Source organism: Nelumbo lutea, chromosome 8, assembly GCF_056320005.1.
Source record: "Nelumbo lutea isolate HS-2025 chromosome 8, American lotus-T2T, whole genome shotgun sequence".
In the NCBI taxonomy this organism is placed as follows: Eukaryota; Viridiplantae; Streptophyta; class Magnoliopsida; order Proteales; family Nelumbonaceae; genus Nelumbo; species Nelumbo lutea.
This window is the reverse complement of record NC_142691.1, coordinates 46,418,018-46,435,751: the sequence shown is the minus strand read 5'-3', so window position 1 is coordinate 46,435,751 and position 17,734 is coordinate 46,418,018.

The window sequence follows — 17,734 nt, the reverse complement described above, 5'->3', positions numbered from 1 at the left end:
GCCAAGTTCAACCTGACTATCAATGCCTCATACTCCACCTCGTTGTTCGATGCCTCGAATCTGAACCGGAGAGCGTACTCTAGCTTCACCTCACTCGGCCCATACAGTATGATCCCAACACTGCTTCCTCGATGATTACACGAGCCATAGATGTGAAGGATCTAGGGCTCCTCATCTCAAGTTAGGCTTACTCTGACCGGAACCGGTGCCGCATTGGTCGTGTCAATCGGCTCAGCCACCTCAAGGGCCGATGTGCTAAATATACATTCCACAATGAAATTCGCCAAGATTTGGGCTTTAATTGTTGGGCGTGGATAGAACCGAATATTGTGCTCGCTTAGCTCGAAGGCCCACTTCATTAGCCTGCCTTAAACCTTAGGCTTCTACAGGACATGCCTCAGGGGTTTGTTGGTGAGGGCGACAATCGAATGAGCTTGGAAGTAAAAGGGTGTAGCTTCCAAGTTGCAATGACCCAGGCATAGGCCTGCTTCTCGATGTCGGGGTACCTTGTCTCAACTGCCTACAAAACTTTGCTTACATAGTAGATGGGTTGTTGGACCCGATATACTTCACTGATTAGTATCGAGCTGACCACCTCGTCACTCGTAGAGAGGTACAGTCTCTCATCAAACGCGAGCTGGCACTCATCAAACCATTCAAAGTCCTCATTCTTCTTAATTGCCTTAAAGAATGGTAGGCACTGATCCACCGATTTAGACATAAACCGGTTTAGGGCGGCTACCCGACCAGTTAGTCTTTGCACTTCTTTTATGTTCTGGGGTGGTTTCATATCTAATATGGCCTTTATTTTGTTCGGGTTGGCCTCAATGCCACGTTGGTTCACTATATAGCCAAGAAATTTGCCCGATGTGACCCCAAAGACACATTTGTTCGGGTTGAGCTTCATGTTATACTTCCTTAGAATTTGAAAAACAGAATTTAAATCATCAATTAAAGAATTTAAAAACCGGGTTTTCACAACCATGTCATCAACATAACACTCTATTTTATTTCCAATCAAAGGTTCAAAAACTTTGTTTACAAGTCGCTGGAAGGTTTCTCCAGCGCTTTTCAATCTGAAGGGCATCACTTTATAATAGTATAAGCCCAACTCGGTTACAAAAGCAGTTTTATCCTAATTGGCTACGTCCATCCTAATCTGGTTGTAGTTGGAGTAGGCATCCATGAAGCTCAGCAACTCGTGCCTCGAGGTCGCGTCTACCAGGCAATCTATTCTAAGAAGGAGGAAGTAGTCCTTCGGGAAAGCTTTATTGAGGTCTGTGTAGTCGAAGTACAAGCACCATTTTCCGTTAGCCTTTTCCACGAGCACCGGGTTGGCCACCCAGCTTGGGTACTAGACCTCTTTAATGAAGTCTGTTGCGAGGAGCTTCCCAACCTCATCAACTACCCTCCATTGCTCTGGGGTGATGTTCTGTTTTCTTTGTCTAATTGTCTTGACTAAGGGATCCACATTAAGTTTATGAGTTATAATACTAGGGTTAATGTAGGGCATTTCTATCACAGACCAAGCAAAAGCATCTAAATTGTTGAGTAAGAAACTTACTAGTTGTAACTAAAGTGGTTCACTTAGCAAAGCATTGATCTGGAAGGTCTTCGTCAGCCCGACATCAGAGGTTGGGACCTAGACTGTTTCCTCCATTGGAGCAACTCGCTCCTCTGTGTGCTTGGGGGATGGCTCTAGTTCGATGTTGTCTACCCCTACTCCATAGCTCATCAGAAACTTCATGGACAAGTAGTAGATCGACACCACCACACGTAGGGCATGTAAGATGGACCGACCTAGGATGGCGTTGTAGGGGGATAGAGTACCGACCACCAAGAACGTGTGCTCGAAGCTCACCGAGTTGGGCCATGCTCTTGTTGCGACTAGAACTATCATTCGGCCAAGGGGCCTCACCACATCACCATTGAACCTGACTTGGGGCGTGTCTGCTAGTTTCAGATACATCCTCTCCAACTGTAGCTTGTCGAATGCTTCCAAGAATAGGATGTCAGCCGAACTCCCAGAGTCTATTAGTACCTGCTTTACCTCAAAGTCATTGATCACAAGTTTGACCACGAGGGCGTCACCATGCAGATATTGAATCCTGTGTGCATCGTCCTCGGTGAAATAAATTGCCTCCTCTACCCAAGGTCATTTTGGTAGGTTCTCATCTTCACGTTCGAGCTCCCAAACTGAAGTCTTTCCCACTATTGTGCTGCACTCCGCAAAGATGGACCCACCGGTGATCATATCAATCACCATGCAGATCAGCATGTTCTCTGATGGTGGCGGTTGTAGAGGTGGTTGCTGGTCATTCCTTCTACTCGGCTTAGGAGCTTCTCTTCGTTGGTCAGCTTGTCAGTCTGCCACCTCCCTATCCTCATGTTCGATGAACTACTTTAGATATCCGCGGCAAATTAGCTCTTCAATCTTGTCCTTGAGGTTTCAGAAACCTTTCGTGCTATGACCAACATCGTGGTGGAAATGATAGTACACATTTGGATTTTTTGTTGTCGGGTCTCCTCGCATCCTAGGTATCCACTTGACGTAGACAGTATCCTTGATCGCCATCAAAATTTCACCCCGTTTTGCACTGAGGAGGGTGTAGCTAGACCTTTGGATTGGAGGGGTCCTAGATCGCCGACCTAACCTAGAACCTCAAGGTGGAGATTTCTTCGGGGACTTGCTTCGCTTCGGCAACTTGCACTTCCGTCACCGATGCTTACTGCTATTGGTGCCTTCATCTTCTCTCTTTCTCTTCTCGCCTTGCTGGAGCTCCAACTTGGACCCTAGGGCTTCTTCTGCCTAGATGAACTTGTCAACATCCTCGAGGAACTTCTCACTTGTTTTTGGAGGGTTCAACCCTGGATGCCAAGAGAACTCAACATGGTGAACTCCCTTCTGGTCTGTAGTGAGCTACATAGCTCGATCGAGGTTAGGTACTTGTAATCACTCTACATTGAACCTACTGATGTAGCTCCTTATCGACTCATTATTGAAGGGATGAGAGATCCATCGTATGGACGCCCAAATCTTGTGGAATAAGGGGGGGGGCGAATTTCAAAAATTTTTCACCCCCTTCAATTGAGAACTGCATTCCCTATTTAGAAAATCATATTTTCAATGATCAATCTTAAACCATAAACTGAACCAGATTTGAACCAAAAGGAGTAGGAGATGATTATACCTGATACGGAGAAATAATATCTCCCAACGAAGGTGTTCACACCCAAGGAAGGACCCAAAGACTACTCCCACTGAAGATGGCGTAGTGTAGGATGGAGCAGTATCAGCAGTGTTCTTCTCTAAGAACTCTGTCATTCGCAAGAATCAGCAGGATGGCACATGAGCACAACTTCCTATCAATTCTTTCTCAAAGAACTGATGTCAAGATCCAATCTTGACTTCTCCCACAACTGGAGATTGAACTGGCAAACAAAGCGGCAAGAATAAGGAGGCGACAAGAAAGAATTCTGTAGGGTTGCTTAGTTCTTTCTTCTGTGTTTTCAGCACTAAAGAGGATGTGAATATCTCATACTAAAGGCTGCCGCCCCTTCCTTCTTTTGTAAACCCAAAGGATCACTCCTAATCCAATTAGGAGTTGCTTATCCAAATCATATTTGGATCAGACCTCTCTTTAGGTGATAAGGATAAACCTTTATCTTATCTACAGATTAGATTAGCTTTCTCCTAATCTCATTAGGAGGTTTCTAGATCTAAATCACATTCAGATCTGGACTCTCTGAGTGGATAGGGTCAAGACCCTATCCTATCTGCTAATCCATCTCAGAATTTGCCCCATAATCAACTAATTAAATAGTCCAGTTCGAAATGGGCTTTAGGCCCATTAAGCTTATGTGCTCACTTAACCTTCCTAACTGCTGCCCAGTTGGGCTTCCTTGTATGGTGTGGGACCCAAGCATTGATCTACACATCATCCACATGGGTTTGGCCCAGCCTTTGTTACAAGGCCTAGCCGAATATGCTGTTATGGACAATGCACCCCCTGAAACCCATCAAATGGGCTCTATGGGCCCAACACTTACCCTAAGTGGTCTCTGGGCCAAGCCACCTTGTAACACATAGGGACTGTGGGCAAATGTAAGATTAGCACATCAGGTATTATCCTTAATGGTCTTACACTTAACCTCTCAGCCTGTAATGATCATACACTACCCGACAAGAGAGGACCTTTCCCTCGGCTGCAAGGAACAGTGTTGCACTCTCTACTTATATGGATCCCGAGAATTAAAACCTTCTTGCAAACATTTTCCATCAGTGAGAGTGCATCCCCGATCATTACCTTTGTCCGACAATGGAGCTGATCCTATCACTATGATCACCAACTCAGATGAATTCTCAAACTGTCCCAACATACCTAGGTTTTGACCCCTGCTAAGGATCTCACTAATTGGTATATCAAAGACACCCCAATCCGACATCTAGTGCAGTATCACAATCGAGTCTAGGGGTCGGGTGTAACTTTCCAGTTTTGCCCATCAATCTCCAAGGTCCAGGGAAATATTGGAAATCTGGTCCAGTTCATAGATTCAATTAATCCTACACTGTATGTGCCTAGGGTCTCACCCTGGCAGCTGAGACAGACCACCCCAACCGACTTTGTGGCACCACAGTGTCTGCCTTATCAGGATAGGTCTCCCCAGACTGACCCACTGGCTGTGAACATTCTAAACTAACACAAGTCTCATTAAGTGTCTAGTTTAAGGGTATTACACAGAAACATACCAAGGGAACATGAATCAAATATGCACTTTTATTCATTTATAATAAACTCATAACGTACATCATTCTGATTGAAGCTACGGGCATACAAAACTGTCTAACAATTCTCCCATTTGACCACATTCAGAAGGGTCACTATAGACTTCATGCACTTTCTACTTGGGATGAAATGCCTGGTGAACAGAGCCACGAACTACGACCAGCTCTTGATCGAGCCCGATGGTGGGTTCCTATACAACGTCCTGGCGATGTCCTAGAAAGTCGTTGAGAACACCACACACAGGCTCGCTTCATTGACTCCGGCGAGTAGCATTAAGGACTCGGAGTTGTCGGCGTGGTCATTGGGGTCAGTCTTCCTATTGTACGTCTCCAGCGTTGGTGTCTTGAAGCCTTGTGGCCTTGGGGCTGAAAGAATCTCGGGTGCCAAGGGGAAGGCTGGCTCAATAATACTAGAGCTGGTTGTGTAGCCACCGAGCTCACTTCCTCCCTTGTCCTGTTTGCTACTGTCGGTGAGCTACTCCTTGCTGAAGTTCGCTGTGCTCTGAGGCGACGTCACTTCCTTGTAGCCTGGTTATTGGTGTTGTTCACTTCTGTGTTGTCTGGCACCTCGACTCTTGTGCACTCCCATTCTTGAATGTTGTCACAAGGTGGGAGTTGGTTCCTGTTACTCACGTCCTTACGAACATGAACTGGATGCTAGCTATTGTGGGGGACCGAAGGGTCTCGATATGAGTCCGCGCATCTTGCCCTGAGCTGCTAGTGGCTGACTTCGGGCTCGCAGTTCTCACGCCATGAGTGCTGCTATTGATCAGTCCTGGTTTGGCAACTATCTTGGGGCCAATCCTTTTGATTTTCCATGTGGGAAGGTGGTGGTGTACACTGACCTACCGCTCGGTCCCAAGGTAGGGGGTCCGGCCCCAAGGAGGGGCTGGGACCCGAGATGTTCCCAAGCCCTGGGGAGGAGACCAACGCACATTCTGATGTTATTGCTTCTATTTTTGGTTCGAAACAATATTCTGATTCTGGTTCTGGCTTTGATTAGGCTGAAATGGTGGAAACTGCTACTAGTAGAAATAGTATTGTTGGTACTACTAGAACTGATGAATCTGCTACATCTAAAGCTACATGACCCACACACTTTGGACCAGCTCCTCAAACTGCATTGTTGGAGCCCCCAAAATGGTAAGGGGAATGGTGAACTGACCGATGCAAACTAAGGGGAACTCTAGATTGAAAGTGGTCTGTTCCTGCCCCCGAGTCCTAGTTACGTCAATAGTTTTTCCGGTGTTGCTTGAGGATGCCATTGATGATTTATAGGAAGTAGTAAAAATAGAAACTTGACTTTTAGTTGCGTTTCCCACAGACGATGCCAATTGATGGTGCACGATTTGGTAGCTCCTAGCTAGAGGGTAGCTCGCCTAGCTAGCCGGTCGAACTGCTAATAACTTTGTATTTTGATGCCTTAAGGGCATCATTTCAGGGGTATTTTAGACTAGCTAATATGTACCCCTTTTCTAGTTAAATTCAATATTATGACCTCTGAGGGTCTTTGTACAAATTCTGGGTAAAAAATGGGAAAATTACAGAGATTCCCACAGATTTTGGGAAGCTGGTGCGATTTCTAGCCGAGAGAGGGGGTGTTTCTATGAAAAATTGAGCATAGGAGGGCACCTCCTATCTGCTAAACGCAGATAAGTGCCTTTCCTGTGAAATAACTCTCTCTTTGAATCCCTTGGCACCTCCCCCTCATGTTTGTATCTCCTAGCTGCCCCCAGCTTTGCAAATCTCCACCTTTCACTGCAACCTCTCTCTGATCTCAGCCATCCAAGCCTTAGCATCCCCTCATACCCTTAGATCTCTCCCTAGATAGAATCCTAGCCTTACACCTCACTCCTTAAACCTCAACCCATCACCTCAGGGTGCCACATCACACCAACCAATCATATTTCTCAAGACCTAGGTGCCCAAATTTGCTCCCTCCATTCTGGGTGCCCAAATCTCAGCCCTACATAATATTGGGCACCCTCTCCTCTTCTCAGGCTTAGGATCACCTTAGAACAATCCTACCCCCTCCCCCATTCTCAACCCTAGGGCGCCCATACTTTTGCAAAATCCCAGCTATCGCCCCTCTCTTTCTCTCTAAGCCTAAACCTATCCTTCCTTCTCTATAAAAAGGACCCAAGGGGTCCTAAGAAGGGATTGGATTCTGCCCCTAGGTAAGACAGAAGGTTGTTTTTGAGAAGTTCAAGGGTAGAGGAAGAGGAGAACACCCAGACAAGAGGAGGGGTTCCTGCTTGCAGTTCGCCAAGTCACTACTACCACCTCTGGATCCAGATCCCAACCAGTTTTCCATAGTTTTAGATGCACTTTTTATGCATGTTTTTATTTCCTGTTCTTTAATTTCTAATTTTTATTTTATTTTTGCAATTTATTTTTATCAAATTTAATTTTTGTCTTCCTTTCTACAGATCTGAAATTTGGCCAGGTAAGACTAAAGGCCCAACTAGGAGTTTGAGGGTCAAAGTATAGATCCGGAGACTACTACCTCTGACCGAGTTGCTGATTTTTTATTTAGTTTTTTTTGTTATTTATTTATTTTTTGCAATTTTTATTTTAGCATTGTTAGAATTTTATTTTAATGGATTCCAGTTCAGTTAATTAAATTTTGCATTTCTGCAATCTCAAATCTTGTTATTTTGTTCGGATAGAAGTACGTAACAATTTTTCCTCGCTTCCTTGTGGATACGACCCCTTTCTCACCACTAATTGCATTTTTTCGTTATTTTGAGAATCAAAAAATTTATAAATATTGAAACTGGTGTTCCAAAGTGGTTAATGACACGCTTCCGGACAAACCAAGTTTTTGGCGCCATTGTGGGGAAGCAACGGAGAAAAAAAAATTATTTGCTTTGTTTGGATCTGTTTCATTATTTTTATTTTTTGTTTGATTACTTGATTTGTAGTCTCATTTTAGTTCCCATTTCTCTTTTATTTTGCAGGACATAATAGCAAACAGTGTGGTACTGGAGCATTACCAGAGTGTTGAACAAAAGAGAAGAGAAGAGAAATTGGGATTGCAATTTAGGTATAGTCGTCCCAATTTAATCCTGTTTTTTTATTTTAATTTTCAAATAATTTTTGGTAAAGTAGTGTTTTCAAATTCTTAGTTAATTATTTTTATTTCTTGATAGATCTGATTTATTTTTTTAGGATTATTTTTTTCTTTTCTTTTGTTTCGTCCTTAGAGCTAATTAGTTATTTAATTGAGTGATTAATTGTTAATTAGGGAATTATTCAAATTTTTAAATTTCAAAATTTGAATCTAATTTGAATTTGAATTTAAATTCCAAATTTCAAATTTCAAAAAAAAAATTATTTATTTATTTTTTTTGCATTTTCATTCCAACATTTAGGGTTTGATATGTTCTAGAGCATGCATCATATATAATTATTTAATTATTGAAATCATCTTGTTAGTTGTTAATGTGTTAGGGCTTTTCATTTTTTAATTACTCTCTTTACTAAATTAATTTGTTTCATTATTTTGTTGTTGAATTGCAAATTAGAGATAATTGTTCATGCATTGTAATTAGTTGCATTTATTTTGTTTATTGTGTTTTTTCGTTAATCCATTTTAGGGCAATCCAATTTAAATAAGATAAGGTGGAGATTTCATCACCCTTCCTTGGCCTAAAAACCACCACCCTTTCATGTGTGGTTCACCCTAAACCTTAATTTAAAATTTGGATAGCAAGATCCTTTAGGGGGCCCCACACATTTGGTTCAAAAGTGTGCTGAATTTTAGGGAAGCTTGTAATTACCTTCCATAACCGGTGGTTGGTGTCTAAGGTAAGAGGTTAACCGGCTAAGCCTAAGTAGTTTTTGTGATTAATTAGGTCCTTGCAAGAGCAAGGGGAGCCTCCCACATCCCTACTTCTTACCTACCTAACCAAAGGAAGTGGTGTAATTCCAAGTGAACCTAAGAGGATTCACATTGGTTGAACCACTAGTTTAGGAAACCTTAGTTTAGCCCCTAGGTCATGTGTTTTACTTGTTTGTGCTTAATAAAAAAAATTAAAACAAAATATAATGAATTCAATGGCCGGAGTTTGTGGAATGAGAAACTACTTCCAACCTAAGCCACGGATAGATTGGAACCATGTGTCTAACAACTGGATAAGATTAATGGGATAGCCCAAAAGCTTGATCAATTCTTCACCTATGACCAGCAACCAGGCCCATCTACACCTTATACTAGAGTTTGTTCCATTTGTGCCAGCCCGGCCCACCAAGTTGATGATTGTCCAATAGCAGCCCAGTTTCCACCGTTTATCCAAGAATAGGTTCAGGCAGCCCAGAGTTTCTTGAGGACTAATAATGACCCATTTTCAAATACTTACAACCCTGGGTGGAGAAATCACTCTAACTTTTCTTAGAGGACACATCAACCTAACACACAGTCCTAGCAATACCATCCATCTAACTCCATGGACCAGCAATTTCAGAGGCCACAAGTGCAGAGCCAATTCCATCAGACTTACCCTGGGAACCAGCCGGTCCAACCTTATCAGGTTTACCCACAACCTCTTCAAACTAGTACAGTTGATGACAAATTCATGCAACTTCACTAGCTGATTCTAACTCAGTAGCAGTCCATCGCTAGATTAGAGAGCCAAATAGGACAGCTAGCCAAAGCCAATGCAAGGAGAGAAGTAGGACAACTACCGAGTCAACCAGTTGCGAATCCTAGAAATTAGCCACCGAGTTTTCCTCCATAGAAGATTTAACCACCTCCTAAGAACCCTCAATTTGAAAATGCCAAGGCTATTATGACCTTAAGGAGTGGAAGGATTTTAGAGAACCTGCATGAGAAAAAGAATTTTGAAAACATCAGTGAAGAAGAAAAGGACCAAGAAGACCATAAGTTGGGGGGGGGGGGGGGGAGAAGAAAAAGGAAAGGAAAACTTAGAAGAACCTATAGTGAACCGACCTGTAGTACCCTTTCCAACCGCACTCACAACCGGGCCGTTGCGGAAGACAAAAGAGACTCACAACGAGGAGATCAAGGAGTTATTCAAGCAAGTCCATATTAACATCCCTCTCCTCGACGCGATATAACATGTCCCGGCCTATGCCAAGTTCTTGAAAGAGCTATGTACTCAAAAGATGTAGCCACGATCTGCCCCACAAAAAATGATGCTCTCGACAAATGTTAGTACAGTTCTCCTAAACCAACTCCCCCGAAAAATGAAAGACCTTGGTGTTCCTCTAATAAGTTGTGTCATCTCTAGAATCACTTTCGATCGGGCCCTATTGGATCTTGGGGCCAGTGTAAATCTGCTCCCCTCTATTATTTATGAAAGGTTCAAGGTCGGCGAGTTAAAACCCACCCCTGTAATTCTACAACTTGTTGATCGGTCAATCAAGACTCCTCGAGGTGTTATTGAGGACGTCATTGTTAGAGTAGAGGATTTTTACTTCCTAGTGGATTTTATCGTCCGAGACATGACCCCAATCAAGGAACTGAACCATAACTCGATAATCTTAGGACGTTCGTTCCTAACAATTACCAATGCAAACATCAACTATAAATCGGGAGAAATGGACATTTCATTTGGAGAGCAGAAAGTCCAATTAAATGTATTTAGTGCCACTCAGTATCCAAACCTAAGGGAAGATGAGTTCAAGGTAGATGTAGTGGACGACTTTGTAGATGCCATGTTTACCCTTTGGTTAATCTAATATAAGCCATTTTTATGTAAAGAAGAAAGCGAGTCTGGAAGTGTAGATGTGAGAAGTGAGTGAATGCGCCTGGTTGAAGACGTTAAACTTAGCGTTGGTTAGGAGACAACCCAATGAAGTTTTATTTTAGTTGTCTTGTTAGAGTTTGTCTTTTCTTTTGAATAAGTTTCAAAATTCAATAGGCAAATCTTGAACCCCTATTGAATCATTACCTCTTGATTGTTTCCTTTGGCCCAAGTCCCTTTTGCATCATTCTAGTCATACCATTGGGGACAATGGCATTTAAGTTGGGGCGTGAGAAAAGAGATAAAATTTGAAAAAAAAAAATAATAAGAGCTAAGCCTTTAGAAATGCATAACTAAAAATTTTACTAAGAAATTTTTAAGTTTTTCCATTAAAAGAGATTCCCAAACAGAAAAAGTTGAGGAAACTGATAGAAGCATATTGAATTTTGTAGAAATTAGTAACAAGTGGTAGGAGTCAAAAGTTGTCTTGTTTGAATGTTGCCGAAACCGTTTAGAAATTGAAAATACTCCCAAGTTTGCCCATGTAAAGATAAGAAGAGAAAGATTGAGAAATCAGTGAAAAATTCTTCAAATTAATAAAGATAGTGGACAACCCCGAACAGTGATGAATTTTACACAGCAAAAAAAAAATGAGAGAGAATAAAAGGTCAATGGACACCCTAGACTTAGTAACTTGGTCTCTTCACATAAGTTAAGTGTCGATATTCGCATCAAACGGGAAAGGGAATGCCAAAGACACTTACTTAACACTTAATAATCGGGTCTCTTCACCTAAGTCAAGTGTTGAGATTTGCGTCAAACGGTGGAAGGTAGCAATAAAAATGTGTTTGCATATCAAGTTTAGGGGTAGAAATCCACTATCAGAAATGATAAGAAGAATACCCACCTGATTTTAAAAATCAATCTTCGTTTATCGAGATAGTCTACAAATGAAGATTTTTAAGCCAAGTTTCTGTAATGTTCAAAGCAGGACGGTTTTACCCCTTAAACCGAATACTGATCTATACAAAGGTTGAGAATTATAGAATCAGGATACTTGGCTAATTTTGTCAGTGATGATCTTGCAACGGAAATGATCTCTTTACTCAATGTAATTTTAAGGTTGCATTGCTAAGGGACTAGCAATGATCAAGTTGGGGGTGTGGCAACTCTGTATTTTGATGCCTTAAGGGCATTATTTCAGGGGTATTTTAAACCTTAAACTAGCTAATCTATACCCTTTTTCTAGTTAAATTCATTATTTGTGACATCTAAGGGTCCCTATGCAAATTCTGGGTAAAAACTAGGAAAATTACAGAGTTTCCTACAGATTTTGGGAAGCTGGTGTGAATTCTAGTTGAGAGAGGAAGTGTTTCTGTGAAAAACTAAGAACAGGAGGGCAACTTCTATCTTCTAAACCCAGATAGGCACCTTTCCTATGAAATAACTCTCTCTTTGAAGCCCTAGGCGCCTCCCCCTCATATCTTCATCTCCTAGCCGCTCCCAGCTCTGCAAATCCCCACCTTTCACTACAACTGTTCTCTAATCTCAACCATCCAAAACTTAGCAACCCCTCATACCCTTAGATCTTTCCCTATACATCATCTTAGCCTTAAACCTCAACCAATCACCTAGGCTGTCACATCACACCAACCAATCACATTTTTCCAGTTCTAGGTGCCCAAATCTTAGCCCTACATAATATTGCGTGCCCTCTTCTTCTCTTCTCAGCCTTAGGATCACCTTAGAACAATCCTAACTCTCCATTCTCAACCCTAGGGTGCCCATATTTCTACAAAAATCCAGTTGCCGCCCCTCTCTTTCTCTCTAATCCCAAATCTATCATTCATTCTCTATAAAAAGGACCTAAGGGGTCTTGACAAGGGATTGGATTCTACCCCCAAGTAAGACGGAAGGCTGTTCTTGATAAGTGCAAGGGTAGAGGAAAAGGAGAACGCCCAAACAAGAGGAGGAGTTCCTGCTTGTAGTTCGCCTAGCCACTACTGCCACCTCTGGATCTGAATCACGACCAGTTTCCCATAGTTTTATATTTACATTTTACGCACGTTTTTATTTTTCATTCTTTAATTTCCAGTTTTTTATTTTATTTCTACAATTTACTTTTATCGAATTTAATTTTTGTCTTCCTTTTTGCAAATCTGAAATTCGGCCAGGTAAGATAGAAGGCCCAATTCGTGGAGTTCGAGGGTCAAAGGATAGATCTAGAGACTACTACCATTGATCGAGTTGTAGGTTTTTTATTTAGTTTTTTTTTTTGTTTTTGTTATTTATTTATTCGCAATTTTTACTTTCAGCATTGTTAGAATTTTAAATGGATTCCAATTTAGTTAATTAAATTTTGTGTTTTTGCAATATCAAATCTTGTTATTTTATCCAGATTGAAGTATGTAACAATTTTTCCCTCTCTTCCCTATGGATACGACCCCTTTCTCACCACTAACTGCATTTTGTAGTTATTTTAAGAATTGAAAATTTTATAAATATTGAAACTAGTGTTCCAAAGTGGTTAACAACATGCTTCTGGACACACCAACTGCAAGGTAGAAGTATTCGGAGAACCCGGGGTGGCTAACCCAGCATGGTCACTCCGATGCTTAAGTCAGTATTAGGTTTGTTGCGAGCTGAGAGTAAGTGAATATGAGAGCTAGAATGTACTAAATCGCGCGTACCCGGGTCTCTGAGGTTGATGCCCTTATATAGATGGGCTGTCGTGGGTCTCACAAAAACACCTCCGAGATACTCAGCCCGCACCATGAGGAGTATGTTCCGCCCTAGGAGGTGGATAACGTGCTATCCGATAAGGCCTATTGTGTTCGTTCAATCCGGGCGGGATGTGGATAAGTCCTACGGTTGTGCGGCATGATCCCGAAGAGCTTGGAGACAGTTGGCATGCTTCTAGAAGTCTGACATATCACTTCGGTGAGTCTGACATATCCTAAGTTACTCGTACCTCAGTCATTGCCGAGGTGCCCGAGATGCTCGAGATGCCCGAGGTGGCTTGGCCCACCGAGGTGGTAAGTGGTGTTGAGATGGCGGTAAGTACTAACTCACAGTCTAATTGGCAGGTCGCATCCATTAGACTTGTTCATGGGTCGGGTCGGGCCAGGCTTTCACTCTACCTTAACAGATTTTTCTAAGGCCCAAGCCCGAGCCCGGCCCGACCATTGAGCCTACCACTTGGGCCCGAGTCCGACCCTCATAAAAAGCCCAAAGCATGGGCCTAAGCTCGAGCCCGAAATTTAGCCCATACTGTTACTATTGCTGAAGCGGCTGAATAGAGAGAGAGAGAGAGAGAGAGAGAGAGAGAGAGAGATTATAAAGAAAAGAATAAAAAATGTATATATTAAATTATAAATATATATTTTAATAAATATTATATTACTTATATATTTTATATAATATATAAAATACATATTATATATTTTATAAAATATACAATGCTAAGTCGGGCCGAATCGAGCTTTTTGACAAATCCCGACCCCGACCCGAAACATAGTCGGGCTTACTGTGTTAGGCCCGAGGTCAGGTTCGCAGGCCTAATTACATGACCAAGCCTAACTGAGGTGCGGGCCGGGCTGGACCAGGCCGGGCCATCGGGCTACCTGGCCCATGAACAGGTCTAGTGTCCATGTGTCCCATGTTTACTAGGTCGGGCCAAATCACCCCTCACCAAGTTATATATTATTAACTCAATAAGATATGGACACACCAACAATCCAACCAAAAAAATAAGATACCCAATATTTTTATTGGGCAACTAAAGAATTTTTGTGATAATAGTCACAGCTAAGGGTGTCAATGGACCGGTTTTGGATTGGACCCCGTCCAGTCCAAAATCAATTTAGACGGATTGAACGGATTGGATAGACCAATATAATCCAAAATATTTATTAAATAGGATTGGACCTGATCCGTCCGTAACAAATTTATATTGGATTGGGTTGGAATAAACCAATATCTAATCCATTGATATAACATAAGAATATATGTATTAATAGACCAGGTTTAAGTTGAAACCAATCTAAATCAAAATGAATTTGAACAGACTGGATGGTTCAAACATTGAATTAGACCAGTCCAAGTTGGTCTAAAATATTCGTTGGATTGGATTAAACCTGGTACATTTATAATGGACACACATTGGACTGGACCGGATTGGACGAAATTTAGTCCAATTGTAGTGTTGAGAAAATGTCTTGAATAAATAAAACTTTAAAGAAACCACCATTAATTGGACAGTAGGTATGTTCTAATTACGGTATTCAGACATCATTAAATTAAGCACCTCTTGTAAGTCTTGGCACATGATGTACGGCTAAACCATGTAAGTTAAAAATGCCACAACCTTGGTAATTAATGAAAAAAAAAAAAAGGAATCACATCTGACAGAGAGATCTAATGTGTACAAAAGCTTTAAATCAACATTGCGTTGCCTATCTGGATTTCTGTTTGGCATGCCTGTAGAGAATTAATTAATTCTGATGAATCTTGTGATAGTGATTCATTGAGTTTACCAAAAAAAAAGTAGTGAATCTTTGAAAGAGAATTTTAAAAATGGAAATGCAGAGAATCTCCTTATATATGATTCCTATGATTTAATAAATTTTGGAGAACCAACTTGTTAGTTCTACAGATTATAACTACTAGTAGTGTCTAATATTTATAAACTAAAAATTTATGAAATTTGCTATATATTATAAGATTAATTTTAGAGTGTAATACAGACATTACACCAATACATGCATATAAATAAATAGTATAAAATTATTTGCATATCATTTAGGACTTTGATTAGCAAAGTATTACCATATAAAAAGACAGAGAGCAGGTCAAAAACAGCAATTCTTTTCATGTTTTAATGTAATATATCTAAAAGATTCTCCTTTTTTGCAACAAACAAATTGAAGAGATTTTATATATTTTCCTAAAGATGAAACTTTTGTAACTGAAAAGAAAATGTTAGAAATTGTCTTAAACAATTTTAATGTTTTTACACTTTGCAATGAGGTGGACTACATGGATCCCTATGTCACCTTTCCATCAATACCCCTTACAAGGTAGAAAAATTAATATCTTTTCTTTTTTTCTTACTCTTGTTTCTTCTAATGAACTAAAATAAAAACAAAACAAAAAAAAAACAAAAAAAAAATGTAGATGTTTTCATTTGTTGGAAGAATGTGGAATATAATACATGGCAAATGAACTTGAACAATAAAATATACATCTAGTTAACCTAAAATGCTTAATACCAAATGGACATTCTTGATATGCCAGACCAGCTAATTTCAAGGTAGAAAATCCTTAACATTGCATGCCTCAATAAGCAAGTGACATAAAACTTCATTACTTTGTATTTGATAAATTGTTAAATAATATTTTTTAACTAACTAATAAAAATTTTTATATAAATTAAATTACCAAATATTTTTAACTAATCTCTAGTCTCAATAATCAATTTTTAATAATATGTATATTAATTTATATCTATTTAGTAATTGCTTCAAATAATTTTGTATTAACTACAAGAGACCATAAAAGTTATACCAGGATAAAAGTTCAGTTTCAAAATTTCTATGTTTTTGGTCAGACCCCTGGTTAGCTCTATTTGCAGTGAAAAAGATGAAAATACCCATGTACATTAAATTTTATTTTCACAATTATGGGTACTGTTTTTCTTTTCTTGTGAATGCACTTGGTTTATTCCAATAGCACGTGCCCACATGATCAGTACCCTATAAATGTTAGGGTAATAATCAAAGGAGCCCTATAAATGTCATGAAATAGTTTGCTTACTAGCTTTTTTTTTTCAATTTTTGATAAATTATTATTACAATAACTTCACATATCTTCATTATATGATGATAGTTGGCTTTATATCCAAGCCATAAAAGTTAAATTGGAATATTTTGATGTCTACAAACAGTGATTGTCTAAATATTTTAATTTTAAAATCTATTTACTTTGTTAAGACATTTAAAAAAATACAATAAGAAAATTTAAAATATAAATTAAAGTTTTTTATCAATTAATGTTTTAAAAACTGACTCAGAAATGGAATCACTTTAGCCACTTGTTCAATCATCTAGTTCGAATGGGTTAACTAGCCTGTGACAATTTAAAAATTTTAAAATAAAAAAACCACCCAAAAAGTTGTTGTCTAGATCGAACGGGTCAACAGTTCGACCATGCAGATCAACGGATGGTTCACCAAATCAACAATTTTGGGGCAAAAAGTGGTTTGGAGTAAAAATGGAATTGGTCTCCTAACCAATTTCTGGACCAAATGGTCCAACCATCCAAGTCAATTATGGTTTGAAAAACATTCTTTTTACCCTTTGTCCTTATTTGCACATTGCATGGCAAATTGAAAACTTGACGCTAGTACTTATTAAACCCAATGTAATAGTATTACAAGACGTAGGATGACTGAGAGCTTAGGGTCAGCATTGAGGACCACCATGAATTCACTAACAGAAACAGGCATGAGAAATGACAGCTGTTCATGCTACCTTTGGTTTGAAGGAAAATGCAGAGAAAGAAAGGGAAAAGTAAGGAAACCTTTACAAACCTTGTGTAGGTTTCCTGTCTTTCCATTCCTTTCCCTACCTTTACCTTCAAACCAAACATAGCCTTAAGTTCATACAAATCCATCCCTCTCAAGACCCCAAATATCTAGAGGACCAACTTTGGATAATGACCCTTTTAGTAATAACAGTCAAAAAAATTAAAAAGAAAAAAAAAATCTTTACTGACATAATGAGAATAATTTTATAGTGGGATTATGAAAATAAAACAAGAAAAAACTATTAAGTTTTCTAATGTGATAACCCTTTTGTTTTGCAAAGTCAAAATCACTCATATTGGTAAATACCCTTAAATCTAGTATCATGGGCTTTTTTTCATGGTTTTTAAAAATAAACCGGTGACCGAACCGGTCAGGGGTCTGGTTACCATTTCAAATGGTCCGATCATTCAATCCGAATGGCCGGCCCGTTCTGACAAAAAAATAAAAAAATTAAAAAAATTAAAAAACGGTTAACCAACCGGTTCAACAGTTTGCTGACCAATATCAATGGTTTTAGGAAAAAAATGGTTTTGGGGGAAAACAGAACCAAACAGGTGACCGGTTCCCGAATTTTTCGGTCAACCATCCGGTCTGATCCAGTTTTAAAAACCATATTTTTTTAACCCCTAATTTTATTTCAGATGAATGCCACGT